General features: G+C 39.6%; 1 protein-coding gene across 7 annotated transcripts in view; it reads left to right on the top strand.

Annotated features, from left to right (window-relative positions):
• The window catches only part of MCTP1 (multiple C2 and transmembrane domain containing 1), a 280669-nt gene that overhangs the window by 57173 nt on the left and 206043 nt on the right, over window positions 1-17453 (top strand). The gene's annotated exons all lie outside the window — the stretch shown is intronic.

Genomic DNA, 17453 nt, shown 5'->3' with positions numbered 1-17453 from the left:
GAAATTTTTTGTTTTTGCTAAATTATTGCTAACACCGTGTGGGGAGGGTATTTAGTGTAGTGCATCACTGATGGCCAGCTGTCCCCAGACAACCGATGGGTGGTGTATTCCCAACTCGGGAGCAGTAGTCACAGAAGTACCGTATAAATGGGGAGCAAACTCTTTTTCTGGTGGGTCAGTGGGGCAGCAGTTTTGCCTGAGATTTGTTAAAGAGCTCTTACAAGGAAAGCTAACAGGGTGTGATTAGAAATTCAGAACGGGTTTCTGAGAAGAGTTCATTTTAAGGGAGGCCAAGAACTGGGATAACAGATACATTTTAGGTTTGGCCAGGAGTCTGCTGTATGTTGAAAATAGCTATGTGCTTTCTTGGACTGCTTGGTTCTCTCACAGTATCATTAGTGTAAGGACTTAATAATTACTCAGTGAAAGTCTTATTGTAGGTCTAGTCCAAGATATAGGGGAAAAAGAAAGAATGATGAAAATCTTCTTTTCAGGTGCTAGATGACTTAACATGGCAGTTACAAAATCTGCACAGTCCATGAAAGAAACTTCTGAAAGTTAATGAGAACTACTAAGGAGCTGAGGTTTGCTAAGAAAAAAGAAAGCTCGCTCAGAATATGAGAAGTATAACAAGCTGTGTTTCTGGAGAAGGTGGGTTTTTTTTATGACTTTGGGGATTTAAAGTAACTTCTAACAGTTTTACCTTTTACTGTCTGAAATCTGATAACTTCTGTATGATGAAGTTTTATTATTCATCTCACCTTCAACTGAGGTCAGATTGTTATCCAACAAGCTCAGCTGTCATTAAAAAGAAAAAAAAAAAAAAGGGAAGAAGGAAGGCAAGTGACCATACTGCTAAAACTCTGTAAATAAAATGTACACTATTTGAGGTTTGCTTCAGCGTACTTAATAATTGTTTTGTGGGCATACCTGGTTTTTGCAATTACCAGTTACTGTAGCTGTTTCTGGTACCAGTGTGTGTATGTTGTCAAGAGATTGTTGTAGAAATTAGGAATTTCCTAAGCAGGAATAGGACCTGCCTTAAATAGAAGTGTATGAACAGAGGTGGAAAAAGCACACTTGTCTACCTAAGACGAAACTTGGGTTTTAAGTACAGAGAAGACCCCAGAGCAATTCAGGAAATGAAATTTCACTTTGTGAAAAAAAGCCTAGCATAAGTTTGTTTACTGTGGGATTTTTCTTGCTGCTGATGTTTTGAAGTAGTTTGTTCTAGAAGCATTAAACTTTTCATGTGCTTGAATCCTTTTTTTTCCAAAACTAAGTTAGCTTCAGCAGCACATCAGTAGCTGCCTTGGGGTCCACAGCAGCTTAGGAAACTGGACACGAGGCTTCACATCACTGTCCCAGCAGACTGTCTGTCTTGCCTGGTTTGTTCTGCCTGAAAGTTGGAGGCAGAAGTTTCTGGCATGTTTCTATTCTACTCATTCAATTTTTTCCAATAGGAAATCTGTTCTGCAAGAAATTTTACTTTTTTCCCCCTCCCCAGACTTTTGCAGTCCTCAGTACCGTGGCCAAGAGTTCCAAACGACATTTTAATTTCTGTAGGTTGTTTTGTATCCATCTGGGTTGTTGACTGATTTCTTTGTCCCTTCTTTGTTTTGCTGGATTTTTTAGAGGTGTGTGTCTCTGTTTTGTTGCGTAGTTGCATGATGGGTTGCCCATCCTTTTTCAGAATCTTCTGCCAGATTCTCAGCTCCCATTTGAGAGAGGAATATGAAAGGAAGATGAAATGCACTGTTGCTACCAGGAAGAGGGTAGGACAGCTGAGCTTTTTGGTGTTCCTACCCACTTGTGCAAGACTGGAAGATCCAATCTTTCTGAAGTATTCCTCTAGAAAGTGTTAAATTTTAGTCCTTGGTTACTCACTATCTTATGTAAGAAAGTAGTAAGATAGTCTGAAGAAGGTTTTCAGGACATGGGGTGAAAAATGGTGGAGACACAGAGGGCACGGATGGAAGAACAGGAAGAAAATTGTTAACTTTGTAGGACAGCAGTTGGCCTCTCTTGAAATCATCATGTGCTAGCAGTAAATCACTACTCACCGGTAGGGAAAGAAGGGACCATCCCAAACCTCCCTTTAAAACAAGCAAAATGTCAACCTGCTTCTGCCCGTGTTCGTGTTTAAGCAGCCTCTAGGCAGTGAGGAGAGCCTGAATGTGGCTTTGGATTTATTTTTTTCCCTAATGGTCCCTATTCTGTGAATGTGAGTCCCTTGGGTGAGCTAACGTCTTCCTCTCCATCCCCTACACAGAGACACCAGTGCACAAGAAAACATTCATCCCCAGAGAGACAATCACACCCTTTTCCATTCTGATCAGACTTTGTGATATAGTTAAAATATATATATATATATAAAAATATATATATTTTAACTATATATATATATATATAAAAATATATATAGTTAAAATATAGTTAAATTGAGTCAAGGTCCAGACCTGTTACCTGGGAAGGAGAGAGTTGGCTGGCCTACTTAAAATAAGTGAAATAAAAGTTGTGGCAGTTTAGGTTTCTGTGAGGCAATGACTGCTGTTGTTGAGCAACCAGTTTCGAAGGCAGTCACACTCCTGACTTCCCAGAGTTTCTCTGCTGTATAACCCTCTGTTTCTTTTCTCCCTACATGGGGCAGTTGTTTCAGAAGTAATAGGCTGCTTGAATAATGGCAGTTTAACAGAATCCTTATTCTCAAACCCCCAAGATTTGGCAGGTGCTCAACATAAGTAGAGTATCTGGGCACCCCACACAGATTTCCTTCAGCAAATAGTATTGTTTGTTACATACTCTTTATTTATTTTATTTGGTTATTGATTACTTTCTGGAAGAGTATTTTTTTCGGACATTCATCTGCTGTTTTTGGTTGGCAATCGCTATTCTATCTTGCAGCCCTTTTAGAGTCTTGCTGTTGAGGAGAGGAGCATAGCTGAAGACTCCCGATTCTTTCTGGCCACGCGGATCAAATATGTGTGATTTATGTCAGAATGACCTCATTTGTGGAAAGCAAAGTAATGGAGTACTGTGCTTATATGTAACTTCTGATAGCACAGGTTTTGCAGCATTTTCTAAGAGCCGTCAAACATTACTGTATAATAATGAGACTGCAGTGTTACTGGTGTTCTTGCTGTCTCACCGTTACTGCCTGATTTAATTACTTATTTTGTGTGGTAACTGGAATGCAGTACACTATAAGCATCAACTATTATTTGTAACAATGAAAACCTACTTGTTCAAAATTAAACGTTTATGACCACATACTAGAAGTATCAATTTTAATTAGTCAATTAATTGTTTTTATTTTTTAGCTACATTTTATATATACTTCTATTTAAAATACTTATATATCAGAAGTATTTTGTTAGTAATTGTGCATGAAGATGACAATGTGATAAAACGTTATGCAACTGTGCAGTTAGTTTTTTTTAATATTTAAGAAAGTAAAGCATATTAATAATTTCAGTCAAGCATTCAAAAATGAGTTATGAGTTATGCTATCTTTAGATACAAGATCATGTGCTTTTTATTTTTTGCTTCTTGTGGTATCATGCCACACTTACTAAAGACACAATGAGTAGTTTGAGATGAGCTGGGGGTGCTGTGATTGATGCTTTTCTGTAAATCCTTTCCTTATTGTTGAAAAAATGGAGATAGGGAAGCAAATGAGAAAAGGAGATCAGGAGGAGAGCGATGGACAAGGTTAAAGTCGTTAAATGCTGATATGGAGACTATATCGCTTTGTTGCAGAGTTTCTAGAAGGTGTTTGGCTTTTTTAGCATGTGCTGAACTCCGAGTGCCTGGACTCTGATTTGCACCAGTGCCACAGGGTTCAGTAAAATAATGTGGTGAAAAAATAGTTACTGATTGCCTATCGATAGTGCTCATCAGGAGGTAAATTTGAAAGAATATATTTGAACGAGCATTTTGTTTTGGCCCTTCCTTGCCTTTGAGAAATTAACTTGAAGATACCGTAGAAGTGTCTGTAGCTACCACATTATTTTGTCAGGAATATCTAGCAGTACACGTTTACCTGCTACTCATTTTTTTCTAGCATAATGCCTTCAGCTAACGTTCCTGTTGGAATTTTTTTTTTATGCATTAGTATTCTACAATGAGTGATGTAATTTTGTTATGCTCTTGGCTATGCTAAACTATTAAGTTTTATTGCAAATACAGATCACTGAATGTCATTCTCTTACTAGTGCACCCAATGGCATGGAGTAAAAAAGTTCTTACTACCAATTCAAAGGCTTAATTCTTTAAAACAGGAGACTTTGCTTTCACTGCAAATTGAGGAAAGTGTTTACTCTTCAGTTGTGTTGCATTTTATTTGGTAAAGCACCAAGCTGTTAGAAGATTATTTGCCATGACTAAAGAATGTCGCAAGTAGATCAAGAGGTGCAGAAGACTCACAAAGGCAGGTGTGGAAATCTACTTTAGAGAATCATGTTCCAGTACTGTTACATAGATCCATGGTAGTTGTTTGTGGGCATGATCCCAGCAGATTTGGACTCGGCAGTCTACTTTATCAAAAGGGCCCAGTGGCCTCCACAGTTAGCTGACTACAGAATGCTGTCCAGCTCAACCCTTTATTTCTCTTTTCCCAGGCAAAGTATCAAATGCCCTGTTATAATTCTTAATTATTGTAATTGACAAAGTCTTTCCTGCATTATTCTCCTGTTCTGTAACATTAAACTTCCAGGTTTCTTAGAAGCAGACTGTTTTTTTCAGTGTTTCTGGGTTCTGCATTCCTCTGCATAATTTAGATTGTGAGTATTAAATTGTGGTTTAAGTGAGTAATTTAGCTATTATATGAATTTTTGAAGCATTATGGTCATAAGTATAGCTCTCTTCTTGTAGCATAAATATATTTAGTTGTTACACCCATCTTCTAGGCAAACCTATAGCAATTCAGACAGTGCATTATATGCTTCCCTCCCATAATTTCTGGGATTTTTTTTTTTTGTTTTCCAAAAGATTTCAGTTGTCTCCAAAACTGATTAGAAGGACTTTGTTGCCGTTTTGAGAGTGTTTCTGTTTTCTCATGTGTTAAAGCACGATGCTGCATCTTCTAATGCCAAGAAGTGTGCTTAAGTAAAATTATTCATTTGCCTGGGGTGATGTTTGCAGTATCAAACCAGGGTATATGTCTATCCTTTTATGTTGAACAGGAGAATTACCAAACATAGACAAGATGTTCCCTATTAAAAAAAAAAAGGGGGGGGGAGGGATGGGATGATTTTATCAGTTGCCATTTTCTGTATCTAAGATCAAGGAGAATATTCAAGTGAATAATGTGGAACATAATTGTGGTCCCTAAATTGGCCTGGATGGTAATTGAACATATTAGACTATAAACAAGAAAGTTGTATACGACATAAACTGGTCTCAGTGTTTAGTCACTGACAAATTTGGTGCTTAAACAGCTGCAGATGAATTACTTGGTTGTACATGGAAGCATATGGAGCCTCCAAAACTTGAATATGAAATTAGCACTTTTAAGACCTAGCATGTTTTCAAAAAGACGTGAAATAATTCAACACCAAAACCAGCAACTTGCTACTGAGCGATCGAATAAAAGGCCTAGTATCTCGCTAGGAATTTTAAGTGGGTGGGGTGGGGGGAGTGGAGATTCATTTATTTTGGCAAAGACTCATCACATGGGAAAACTATGAAGTGAGGTGGAGGTAGAGGCACTGTGTGTGTTGTGGGGTGTTCTGGCAGTCTTGCTCAATCTTTCGATGGTGTTCAGGGCCACCCACTTCCCCGGTGGTGACGCTCAGCCTGCGGAGTCTGCGCGGCCTTGCCGCGGGACACTGTTGATACAGCAGACGGCCTGGGAGGATGCTCTCCGCTTTTTTCACTGAGTGATGTCAGGGGGTGGGTTTGGGTGACTGCCCCTCTTTGCCAGAGGGCAGATCAAAGTCAGCCCTGTGTCTCCTTTTTTTTCTGCTGTGTCCATGCAGAAGAGCCAGGAGCTCTCCGGTTGTGGCTGAGGGGCGGCGCTTTCAGAGGCAGCGATCCAGTGGGTCAGGCCGAGCCTTGGTCGAGCTGTATTAATCTGAAAGGGATATATCTGTGATTCATTTTCTCCTAATAACATCATTGTTCACATCATCTAGGAAGTGAATTGAATTTGGAGTAGAAGAAAGTAGAACAAGTGAGATGCACAAGTGTTTTGCCAGTTATGAGGCCTAGCCTAAAGGACACAGCCGGCATAAAGATGAACCAATAACCAGATTGTATTTGATACAAAAGGGTCAGCACATGGGTGAGCGCTGGGGGTACAAACAAGCCAGATTATACATAATGGACATCAATCCCACTGACCCCAGCAACGACACCGCACGACCAGCAATGGGTGGGATAAATGGTGAAATGCAGTTTCCCATAGAAGGGACGGGAGACACCCGAGTCAACAAGCCAAACATATCAGAGCAAGGAAGCCACACACTGAATCTCTACACAGCCCGCGTTTACAACAGCCAGACCTGACTGGAGCCCAGTCCCAGGGAGGCGGGAGGTCCTTCCCCAACAGGGAACTCTGCACAGGGCATCCCCCTCACACACAGACACTGCCCCTCCTGCCAGGGGTCCCAGCTGTTCTCCCTGCGTGGGACCCCTGACCTTGGGTTACTCACTGCGGGACCCCTGGGGCTCCTTTACCCCGTGGCTCTGTCTGCCAGGCCGGCCCACCCTGGGGGGAGCCTGAAGGGAAACTCACCCCCCTTTGGGAAGGGCTGGGGGGATCACCCCGATGTCAGCCTTAATGTGGGGCTGGGGGTTGAAACCCCGGCATTTCAACAAGTCAGATGTGCTGATCGTGAAGGACTCAACCAGAGAGAGCATTGTTATGTAGGATTTAGTCATAGATACCTGGCAAATAAAATGTGATCTTAATCCTTTTTCTAGAAGAGAGCATTCATCCAGAATGGAGGATACTCTGCTTTTAAAACGATTAAACTGTTAAACAGTGAGAACGGAGTGATGGGAAAGCATCTGTCTGTAGTTGTCCCATGAGCTGTTCCTCTCTTTCGCTAGAACATTGTGCTGCCTGAGACCAGTGACCCTTCCTCCTCGTGCCAGTTCCATCATTCTCCAGATCACACTAAAGGGCAGAACAGTATTAATGCACGTGCTTCTGCAAAAGCTGTTTTTCTGCTGTGGTTATATTTTTGCCTTTAGATAATGTGTAATTTAAGGAATATTATGTTTCTCTGCCAAATTACAGCAGCAGTGGTGCAGACCAGCACAGCAAAGCAGCAGTGCATGTGTTGCTTCAGGGATTTGGCTACTCTGCTCGTTGAGACTAGTCTCCTGTCTCGTCTCTTTTATGCCTTCTAAATGGTTGAAAAATATACATCTATTTACATGTTTTTCACAGGAGTCTATTCTGGAGGAAAGGTCTAAAAATCTACACTCAAAGCTACATTCTAAACTATTTCTAAATACTTTAAATTGGTTTATTAGTATTCTAGAACAGATTTCCTGTCAGGGAACCCTTCTCCTTTTTTTAAAGTAAAATCTTTCTCATATTCATATTCCTCACCTTTCTAGCTAAATTTACTACAATAAATTTCATTTTACCACGTTACTGAGAATAGTCATCATGACCCTGAATTTTCTGAAAAAGCTGAGAATGCAAGTACACTCCCAAGCCCAGTTCATTTGGTGTGGAAGGTTGGTCGTGAAGCATGTGTCCTGCTTCTTCACAGGGTGCACTGCCCAGCTATGGCTCTGCCTCTTTCTCCTCATTCCTGCCAGTCTGGAAACAGGATAGAGCAAACTGAGTTTGTGTTTCCTCTCCTGGAGGATACACATGAAGTGCAGGGTTCAGGTGAGGATTCCTGCCACAGCACATTATACCTCTCCTCACATCATCTTCCATAATGTTCTAAACCACTCAGAACCTCTCTTTCAGAGAATATCTTTATTTTACTGTATTCTCTTTATCCAAGGTTTAATTGCAAGATCAGCCATCTTCGCCTGTGAGAAATAAATGAGAGACAGACCTCAATGTGATGAGTTTGAGAATTTAGATAGTCTTGAGTTCATTATCAATCTTTATATTAGGTATATTTTTGTGCATGTTTTGTACTGCGCTGTTTGAGGTTGTGTCCCATGATAAAACCAGGTTGACAGTACTAAATAACGAGTCCAGGCAGAACATCCATACTGAAAGCCAGTGGCTTTTCTGAGCTCTTTCACTTAGTGTTAATGAAAGAAATGGATCTAACACAAAAAAAGGATATTTTTTTTTATTTCCTTTTTTCTATTTTAACAACAAAATTTATTAGACAATTAATTGTGTTGTACGGCTGCTGCTGGGGAGGACTCTCTTAGATGTTCCTAGGGAACATCATCTTGAAGGCACCTATGGAAATACAATGGGAAGGAAAGATTTGAAACTGAGAGCAGACTTTCCTGAAGTCAGGAATATCCATGACTCCTTTTTACTTTTTTCTGTCTTTATGGGTCAGTCTTGAAAATCTCAGCAAGGTTTTTATTTAATCAGAACCAGATGACATGAAGAGTATGTAATTAAGATGGAGGGGATTGAGGGAGCTCATATGGAAACTGAGGTAAAGAGCAGCTGCCTGCTTCTGTTTGAAGGGAAAGGAATCGGGAAAAGCCAATCTTCAGGTTGGAACGTTATTACAGTTGAGGTTGTGTTTTGTACGGTTGGATGTGTCTGTTTTCTGGTGGAAAATGAAGACAGAAAACTAAAGCAAGAAAGCTTCTGGACTGTCTTTGGGAGTAGGAAAGTGCAAAAACGTGATGAGGGGTTTGGGTAATATGCCAGGAGATCATTGTGAAAAGCTCGACCAGGAGAGGAGTAAAGGTGATGGTGGCTGCCACAGGGGTTGATGTATTCTGTGTCCCTTTGAGACTGAGACCTTGCTAAATAAGCCATATTTGGGGGCTTACTTTTCTTAGGAGCGACTCAAAAATCTCTCTGAGCAGTTCCTGAACCACTAACAAGGAACTGAGGAACTGACAAGCTGATGCTTGCTTCTGAGAGATGAGAACAGATACAAATGTTCTCTAAATTAGTGATTTTTGTTTTTCTCTGTGTGTGTGTTTGGGACAGGTTGGTTTTTGTTTGTTTGTTCAGTCTTTCTCAGTCAGTGATCTTCCACAGGAAGCTTTAATTGACATTTCCATTGGATAAATGGTCCTGAATGTACCTCCTGTGTTGGTTCATTGCATTTTTGAAGGTGCACTTTGCATCACACCAGTGGAAGAATGAATAAGATGTTCAAACACAGAAAATGGTGGTTTTGAGTTAATAGGAGAAAGCTGATGATAAGAAGACTGACTTTTCTGAACAAATGTGTCTTCATAAGGCATGTGAGATTACTTATTTCCAGAATATTGAAGATGCACATAATTCACTAGTTATGATTATTTCACAAATGTAATAGTGCTGTGGGTTTTCCCTGTCCACAGTATTGCACCTGATGGCTTTATGTTCTCTTTCAAGGTGGTGAACCTATGTTGAGTTAGTGTAAAAGTTACATGTACTAAGTTTTGGAGAGAGTGACAGAATGAAAGAGAAATTAATCAGGTTCCCTTACACATCATTTTCTGTTTGAAAGGTAACTTACACTTCCTGAGGTCAGCCTTTAAAAAAAAAACCAAAGTAAGATAAAGCAACTGTCAAAAATATTTGAGATGAAAGGTGTAGCTGAATCCATAAAGGTAATGCAGGACCTTTCAATGTGATCTTTCTGAACACACGGGTAATACTGTACACAGGCGCTTAAAAATCAGTTCAAGACAAAATAAAATTTTTTAAAGTTTCTCCTAAGAAGAACAGCACACACAATCCATCTCCATGGCCTCATCTCTGCTGGTGGGAGAGGGTAGAATTTCTTCTCCAGTTGAAACTCCAAACTTGTCTGTTCTCTGCATGTGTCTGGAGGTGTTCAGCTGAAAACAAAGTTCAGCTCTGGGCTGTCAGTCACATGATGCATCCATCTGTCTGACTTCGTAGTGTTGCTCCCGTTCTCTGCCCTCCTCTTTGCCTGTGATGGAACAGCTTTCCTTTTGGCCTTATTCTTGCACTCCACTGTACCCTGGTGAGTCCTGAAGCAAGAGTTTTCGATCCCAAGGACTCTGTGCAGGTGTGCTGAAACTTCTGCTTGAATCCATGCCATCCAGAATTGTGACTGTTGCCATTGAAATATTTATGAAGGAAACATTTAAAGTTTCATTGTAATGTATAATCCTGTCGAAACCAGTGCTGAAATAAAAATAGATGTGTTTGGTGAGTTATAAGCCAGATACTGAAAAAATTGAGCGTCCTTTTATTGCTCTGCTCTGAGTATTCTTTATCTTCATCAACTTGAACTTGTCTCTCTCTGTGGTTCAGTTTTTATTCTAACTTGTCCTGTTATGCTGAGTACAAACTGTGCCAGATTGTCAGTTTTATAAGTGAATCCCTAATGAATATAAAACTGTACCTACTCTACCGTGTGAATTTGATGGATTAGCAGTATAATTTACAAGGTAAGCTTATTTCTGAAGAAATGATACAGGTTCCCATACACAGTAAATGAGCTATGGAGACTTCATGTTTTCATTACAAGTGTAATTCAATTTGTACTTTTGGAATAATCAGCAGTGAATGGAAGAGATTTTTCTGACAGTTGTGCTTAAATAATGCTTTCTGCCTTAAAACTTAACTAATTCACTTCTTACAGTCTAATAAAATCTGAATTCTTAATAGGAGAATAAACCAAGAACACATCTTTTAGAAAAAAATTTTTAAATTTTTAAAAAAATTCTTACAACATGCCACTATGACCTTTCTGTGTGTAAGTGCTGATCTGGTAGTTGTTGAAGTTGGCAGGAAAGGTATGGGCCGTGAAGACAGGGGAGAAATAAATGTTGTAGAAAATTGCTCACTGTCATTTTCTATTACTACTACTTCAAATAAAGGCTAAGATCTAATTGCCCATTTTTGAAGTTTCTTTAGCCACCCATATCTTTCCAAAGGCAAAAAGCTCTCTGTCCCACACTGTTCTCTCATTCAAGAGTCTCACTAGGGTTAAACCAACCAAACACTTCAGAAGTTTATTTCTTGTTTTAAATGGAGATGTGGTCTCAGCACAGTTTAAGTGAGCTGTTAAGTTAGTCCATATAAAAATACAATATAATATCTCGCATTCTGAAATTAGCGATGACATTATTTTAATTTTTGAATTATGAGTATTCTACTTGTTGGCTCATGCTCTTGACTGATTGAAACTCCCACAGTGTTTTTTAATCTCACTGATTTTATTTTTTTGTCAAATTAATTTACGGTGCCTAATTCAGATTTTAGGATCACTTTTACTTGTCGTACCAAGACTAAGTGCCAGAGAACATATGTCACCATTGTCACTAGCAGTGCATTTAGTTCAGTGATCTGATTTTTTTTTTTTTCTTTTTTTTTCTTTTTTTTAATTGAGCCTCTTGTAATATCTTGGATTGAGGGCTATTGAACGTCATTCTCACATGAGGAATTTATATTTTTAGTGGCAGCTAATTAAGAGATGTGAGGAGCTGAGCCTTGATGCTCCAGTGAGTAATTACCTCCTCTTGATACTTACGTTATTTTAAATTTGTCTTATAAAAAGAGTAATTTGTGGCTTTCGGCAGAAGTGTGGCCGTCCCTGGAGACGGGAGCTGCTCAGCCGTGAGGAGCTGAGAGCCGCTGCGCTAGCTGCTGCTGGTGGTGACACCGTGGGCACCGAGGCACTCGGGCGGGTATTTTTGGACTGGCTTTTGTCAGGAGCGCAGCTGATCTCTCTGTCGGGGCTGGGTCCCCCCCGCTGCCCCCCTCCCCAGGGTCTCGGTGCTGGCACAGCTGGCTTTCTGACACCCTGGATGACTGCTAGCGGGGGATTCTCCCCTGGCGGGGCTTTCACGTTTCCCGTCGCTTCGTGCTGCTGGAGCGTTGCGGAGCGAGTAGGTCAGACCTCGAGAATGAGGACGTAAGGATTCACGGGTGTCAGATGTTAAGATCTGACTGGAAAGTTACTGTGGGACCCTGACCTTACCCTTTGCTGTGCGCAGCTAGAGGCAGAGGTAATGAAAGTATTTCTGACATCTGCCATCCACATAGTTCCCCTTCTGGCCACTTATTTAAGCAGTGTGTGTTTGTTGTCCTGTTTGTAAAGTATGGACAATTTCTGGGGTAACTTGCACTTTAATATACTTTTAATAATAATACATTTATGTTTCTGTAATCTAGTAAGTATACATAGAGTAATTCTAAAAAGCATTACTGTGTAGCTTTTGTGTAGCCCTTTCTAATTGATAGGCTGTTAAGGTACAGTTTAGAAGCAAATAGCTCTTTAGGACTTTAAACATTACTACTTTATTTCACTCAGTGCTCATTTGCCTGCATTAGTGTGTTCTGCTTGCTCCCTGCTATTTCATGGGTGATTTATGCACTTTTCTGTACCCAGGCGCAGTTTCTTTTACAGGCTGCTTTTGTGGAATGCAGGTTTTAAGTATCAAATGCTTATCTTTCTGCTGTCAAAAATTAATCATAAAGATTATGAAATGCTGAGTGAATTAATTCTGGATAACAGAAACCGTGACTGGAAAAGAACAGGTAGTTGAGGAACCCCTGTACTTGAGAGGATTTAGTAATGTTGTAGGACTGAAAGTACTTGAGTTTTATTGAATGTAACTGTGAAGGGTAATAACGTGAACACTTTGAAGATGATTGCTCCAAAACACTTCAATAAAATGCTCAAGTAATTTGTACTAGAGGGTACTTCTCAGAGTTTCTGTAGGGATCTGTGGCTCTTAAGAACGATACTGTATGGGAGCATTTAAAAACAATATCTGTGGGGCAGGGGGGCTGGAAGAATCTTGTGTCATTCACTGCCCTTCAGTAGCTGGCAGCAAAATCAAAGCAGCGTGAAGCTCTTTCTTATTCCGAGACAGAGGTGTGGCAGGCTGGAAGCAGTGTGCTAGGTGCTTATTTAAATGTGAATAATGCTACCATTTTGTAATTTACGGCATGCTTTTGCTTTATATTTAGAAAGAGGCCTCAGGCACCAAAGTAGCGATTGAGGTTTTTAGTGTGGCAAGGGAAAATTCTCTCCTTTCCTCTCTCCAGAGCAAAAATTCCTATTTGTAGGGTGAAAGAGTGTGTCGCATAGCTAGTGTCAGTTGCCAGAGGCCTGTGGCGGAGAGTGCAGCTGGTTGTTTTGGCAGCAGTGATGAGTAGGCAGCCAGTGTAGTTTGAAAGTTGTTACGGACTTGGGTGAAATAGTTAAACGTTAATGTTTGTGTTTCAGTGAAGCAGAACCAAGGTCTTTGCAGGACTCTGGCATGGCTTCTTACGGCATGGTCTTCTATTGACCTTTCTGGACTTGACGTGTAGGCAGCTTTCCTTGTAGAAAGACACCGTAACTGGAATTGTGAGGTATATTAGGTCATCTGTGCATATGTTTTGGCATTATTTGTTAAACTGGCACTAAAGCTGCAAATAATATTTGAGCACTGTTGCTGTCTCGGCCAGTAGCTCAATGGGTAGCCTTCCTGGAACATCAAAGATCGGGACGTCGACTCCAAAGTCGGTCCTCGGATGAGTGGAGGAAGTACAGTGTAGGTACAATGTGTGGGTGCAGCAAAGCAGTAATTGTGAATTCTGATGATCTCTCCTCATGGTTTTTCATAGAGACTTAAAATAACTGCATTAAATGCAGTGTGGGTAGAAAGAGAAGCATAGTAATGATTTAATAGTTGCTTCATGAGAAGATTTTCTACTGTTTAGCAAGTTTGAAGAGTATTCTCTGTAGTGGGTACTGACAGGCACATATGAGTTAGCATTTGCTATCCGCTACAAGAAACCCTCATAATGTGTTTCACTGAGATTTCAGTCATGATTTCTTAATATATATAATACATAGGAAAATTACGGAGAAAATTAATGGAATTTGTGGAAAACAATTGGAAACAGAACCTTTTTTTTGTTGCTGTTCCCTGGGACGTTTTGAATGTGGGACACTGCTTGGTCATTTACTACACTGTACACTCTTTCAAAGTAATGGACTGATTTAAAGAGAAATTCTACTTCGCATTTTTTCTGTATTTAAGATTGTTTGCAGACTCTTCTACAGGAAAAAAGATTATTTAAAGCAATTATGAAAATCAGTATCGTTCCCTTATAGTTAATTTCTTGTTTTTACCTGCTGGTTTGATTCAAGAATGCCTTGCAAAAGAATGCTGTTTCTTCAGTCTCATTCTACAAACTTCTCTAAAACTTGAGGAAGTGCTGTCGGTAGAAAGAAAACAGGAAAATGGCACTAAAGAATTAGATGCAGATTAGAAATATTAAGGTTGTTACTGTTCATTCTTACAGCTAGAAAATTGGCTAGAAGACTGCCAGCCAAGATCTGAGATACTTACAAATGATCTGAACTAAGCACAGTGAAGGTGAGGCTCCAGGAGCTTACAGTGTCCTACCAGGTGGTATTACAGAGCTGAGAGTGTAAGACAGAGATAAAAGTGATTTGATATGAGTGACTAATGAGATACAAGTGAATTAACACTTGACAGGCTAAAAAAATTAACCAAGCATGGAAATACAGTCTTCTCATTATGTTTGATTCTACCATTTGGGGATAGAACTGGAACATGTTGGGATGTAGCTTCCTGAAAAATCTCTTGGTTTAGGCAAGATTTAATGGAAGAAATGAACAGATCCACTGTGGTGATAGAGCAGTTCATTTGTTGGGCACCAAGGTTGAGGACTGTGTGGTACCAGTGTGAGTACAGGTATGAATTATCTATATATGTAGATATGCACTTACGAATGCACGTGCATAAATTAAATTTACACTTTGGTTTGTCTCAGAAGAGATTTTTAAGATTACTGTCATAAACTTTTGGAATACAAATTTATGGTTTTATTTGCACATTCTTACCAGTTCTGATACGATGGTCTTGTGAAATCTTGATGTGCAGTTACATACTTCTGGCATTCAGCTTTCTCATTCTTAATTTTAACAACATGAAGAAAAGACCCCTGAATAACAACTTGCAAGGTTTAACAGCCATTGTGCATCCTTTTTTTATGCTCCAGACTTTGAAATATATTTGAGTGTTGTTTGACTGACAAAACATTCTGGTGATTTAAAAGTTATATGGCAATAGCATTTCAGTGATTCACTTTGCTTTTAATAGCTACATTTTTACTTTATGTAGGAATGAGATCTAGAGGCTTAGTAGAAGGCAGTCCTCCTTTGATACATCTGATTTCTTTCTTTTTCACTTCAGACGTCTGTTTTCTGAGAAATTATTCTGCATTTCCTAATACATAGGAGAAAAGAACTAGACTTCTTAAAGGAGGGAATAGAGATAAGCTTTAGGAACGCGAAAGCAAAAATTTTTACTGTATTTCCCAAACTCTGTGGCACGTTTTATCGTAAGTAGGAAAAGTATCATAAAGGTTTAGATAGTTGTAATATATGACATATTTTCTTGCCAGACATCTGAGACTCTTGGATAGCACTCCAAAATAGTCATCTCATTGATAGATTTGGTAATGACTTCTATTCCCTAAGAGGAAGTCAGTGCAGTGTAATAAATTAAGATTTTGCTAATGCATAATAGCGGTGAGGGATACTCACTTCTAATTGCTGAGATAACTATCGTTTCTTAGCACTCTGCAGAACAGAATCCATGCGGACTATTTCTAGGCTATAATTTCTCGTTTCCTGTGAGATTTAGTCAAGTAGGCCCTTTCCTCCACACACAGGCTGTGGCATCTGCTCGCGTGTAACTCTGCAGAGCTGGGCCTTTGCTCGGAGGGGGTAGCCAGTATCTGCAGCATACAGGACGGCTGCATCCACGAAACCCCAGCGATTTATGAAGCAAATGAGTCTCTGTTCATGTGTTAGCTGCTTTCATCCGTACAAAATGGAGTTGTGGAGTAATTCAGCGTGCTTTATTTAAGTTGTCTACTGTGTGTACTCTCTCCATCTGTGAGGCAAACTGTCGAATCCATGTTAAGCTTCTGTTACTGTAAATCTAAGGGACAGTGATTAATTTTCCAAATTTTCTTTTTTCCTGCTTAGAAATTTGACCATTTTTAATCCAGATGAAATAATACACAGGTGTTACTGAGATAAGTACTAGTCTTTCAGGCCCAAAGCTCGCGTTGTTTGGAATGCGTATTATAATAGTAAACAAAGAGAAATATGTCAGCTTCGTTGGAAATGTCACAATATATGTAAGTGTGTGTGCACACGTAAGTATGTATGTGTGTGAAATGAGAAATCTCAAGAAGGTATTACTGTCAAAATAAAAGTGCATGGTATAATTATTCCAAAGAAATACTTGGTGCTTTTGTTTTTCTGTGCATGATACTATTCCAACATTTATATTTGAAGATGAGTTCCAAATCCAATTCTTGGCTGATAAACTAAATAACAGAGACACTAGCCTACCTTTTTTTAGGTGAGACTGCATGCTGTGAGCATGGTACAAGATGGAACTAAAATGTTTCACTTCAAAATCTCCTGTTACTGATAGTTAATTATACTCCAGAAAAAAGAAGAGACAACAAAAGCAATTTGTTGAGCAGCGTTTGGGAAAGCAGTGTATGTCTTGCCTGTTACCACTGTAATCTAAGACCGCTGTTTCATATAACAAGCTCCTGTGAATTTTCTGGATTTTGGCAGTACCTTTCTTGCCCTGCCTCTCCCATACTTTAAGTGGCCTTAATACAGACAACTCAGATTGCTTCTGGGAGGCGTGTTCGCCTTTGAGAACTATTTTGGTCAGGGAGTGATGCAAACCTATTGGTTGATTGTCACTGGGAACAGATGCATCACTTAAACTGTACTTCTGAAGAGTATTATATATACAATCTCTCTCTGCTTAGTCACTTAGGATATAAAAGTCTTACCACTTCAATGAAAAGTGTAGCAGTTCATGAACAAACTTGTGAAACATATATTAAAAGTTTTGATGGATAGTGCAAAATTTCTGTTTGCTAGTATGAAAGTGTGCTGGTTTCTGGATGTTCAGATTAAAAAAACCCCACCCTAGTACAAAAGTTTACAACCATTCGGCATTTGTACTGTTATTTTGAAGGTTCTGTCAAATGTACATAGGCATTTTGCAAATATATAAAATACAGGAACTTTTTCACCGAACTGGGTGATAGTGGATGTTATGGATTACATTCTTCTGCCCACCCCCTTTTAACCCAGGGTGACAGCCTGAAAGGCTGGAAGTGGAGCAGTCACTAGTAAAAGGAAGTGAAGGTATAACAAGCCAATTAAAAATCAAAAGAACTGAGGCTGAGGAGTTGGGCACTAGGTAGAACATCTAAGTGACTTTAAAAGCCTTTCTTGGTAAATGTTGGTGACTCTGAAAGTTGTTCACCAAGGAGAAAGTCAGGAATGATGGATTGTCAATGTAACAAC

Source organism: Athene noctua, chromosome Z (assembly GCF_965140245.1).
Source record: "Athene noctua chromosome Z, bAthNoc1.hap1.1, whole genome shotgun sequence".
NCBI lineage: Eukaryota > Metazoa > Chordata > Aves > Strigiformes > Strigidae > Athene > Athene noctua.
The sequence above is the reverse complement of the archived record's forward strand: the minus strand, read 5'-3'. Positions and strand labels throughout refer to the sequence as shown.